Here is a 2,158-nt window from a genome sequence, read left to right as displayed (position 1 = left end):
TGTCCATTCTAAAGCTTCATGTAAGTGAAGTTATACAATCTATACTTTATGTAAGGCTTCATATTATGTTGTATTCCATTGGTGTCATATCCAATAAATCATTTCTTTGATATTTTTAAATTGTGCTGTGTAGTTTTCACGGGTATATATATACATATATATATGTAAATATATACATATTTATGCATTATTTATTGCAATTTAAAACACTATATGTTAATTTAAATTTTTTAGAAAACTTTTAACATTTTTATTTACTTTTGAGAGACAGAGAGAGATAGAGCATGAGAAGAGAAAGGGCAGAGAGAGAGAGAGAGAGAGAGATACACAGAATCTGAAGCAGGCTCCAAGCTCTGAGTTATCAGCATAGAGCCTGACATAGAGCTTGAACCCTTCAACTGTGAGAACACGACCTGAGCTGAAGTTGGAACCCCAACTGATTGAGTCACCCAGGTGCCCCCCAAATTTTCTTTAAAATTTGTTTAACATTTATTTTTTTTGAGAGACAGAATACAAGCAGAGAAGAGACAGACAGAGAGGAAGATACAGAATTCATTTTATAAGCCATATCTAGAAATAGAAATGGAATTTGGAGAAAGTCAACATTTTCTACAAATATTACTTAGTAAGTTATAAACATTTATAGTGTCTCTTCACATACGCTCTTAAAGTGAGTTTTCAAGATTTTCCCTGTTGATAAATTTAAAGACATGAAGTTCATAAGTTTAAGCAAAAATCTTCACAGGTAATGTAATAAAGAGACGATACTAGGCTAAGCAGAAAAACAGATTGCTAGGTCATTTATAAAAAAGAGATAATACAATGGCAAGCTCGATTGGTTTCATGAATGCAGACATTGTACATGTAATATATATGTATTCACTTCTCAGGTCCTTTTATTTTAGTGTTTTTATTTATTTTTGAGACAGAGAGAGACTGAGCAAGAGCAGGGAAAGGGCAGAGAGAGAGAGGGAGACACGGAATCTGAAGCAAGCTCCAGGCTCTGAGCTGTCAGCACAGAGTCCAATGTGGGGCTTGAACTCACAGACTGAGATCATGACCTGAGCCAAAGTAGGATGCCCAGCCTACTGAACCACCTAGGCACCCTCAGGTCCTTTTAACTATGAAACCACGGCAAATCACCCACTCCCTGCAGAAGAGCAAATGCAGGAAAATAAGTATTTAATGAAAGGCATGTCCATTTTCTTAGTTTGAAAATCAAAAGCATTTTCAATATATCCATATTGAAAAAACACTGATTGCATTTAATGGCACTAAAATGGCAAAGTTTGAATCTTCATTTATTCAAAAAGAACAAATTAATCTGAGTACGTCCACTTGACTGCAGATATTTATTATTGGCAGTAAACTTTTCCACTCATCTAATCCTTATGAAACTGTCCTCCATTCATGTTCACCTTCTGGTGGGGGCCCAGATACAGCAATTTGTTCTTCTATTTTTTTTCTTTTTCTCTCTTTACTTCCCTGGTCTGAACATCCAAAATGTCCCAACATGCAACCTCCTCCTGTCTTCTCTTTGCAGCCTCTGCAAACTTTGCTCTTCTTTCAGGTCTGACCAGGGAGGTGCAGACTCCCCAGGACCAGGAAAAGATAACTCCATTGGAAAAGTGGCTGGGCCACACATGATCATAATAAAATTTGTGGAAGTTTTATTAAAACTCATTACATTCCATTGCCAATACTTTGCTTATATATATATTTTTAAAAAACCTTAAAAATTGTTTGAACACAAAATATACTAAAATTAAATCAGTGTCAAAACCAATTTTGGGAATAATCATTTTATTTATGACATGGTAAAGATTATATGAGGAAAAAAGAATTTGAATTTCAAGCCAAGACAGGGTGACATTTATTTTATTTATTTTTTTTTATTGTGTATAACCTTGATTATCAAGAATATATTATCAAGTCAATTTGACTTTTTCTTTTTTTTATGTCTTTTATTTATTCTTGAGAGACTGAGAGAGACAGTGAGAGCAGGGGAGGGTCAGAGAGAGAGGGAGACACAGAATCTGAAATAGGCTCCAGGCTCTGAGCTAGCTGTCAGCACAGGGCCCGACTCGAGGCTCAAACCCACGAACTGTGAAATCATGACCTGTGCCGAAGCAGGCCACTTAACCGACTGAGCCACCCA

At 35.9% G+C, this 2,158-nt stretch overlaps 1 pseudogene; it reads right to left on the bottom strand.

The window, feature by feature from the left end:
- Positions 1 to 1,389: 1,389 nt before the first annotated feature.
- On the bottom strand, positions 1,390 to 1,621 carry LOC115284570 (annotated as a pseudogene).
- Between the last annotated feature and the right edge of the window lie 537 nt (positions 1,622 to 2,158).

This window comes from Suricata suricatta, unplaced genomic scaffold (assembly GCF_006229205.1).
Source record: "Suricata suricatta isolate VVHF042 unplaced genomic scaffold, meerkat_22Aug2017_6uvM2_HiC HiC_scaffold_1033, whole genome shotgun sequence".
Taxonomy (NCBI): domain Eukaryota; kingdom Metazoa; phylum Chordata; class Mammalia; order Carnivora; family Herpestidae; genus Suricata; species Suricata suricatta.
Note: the sequence above shows the minus strand (reverse complement) of the source record. Positions and strands in the feature narration are given on the sequence as shown.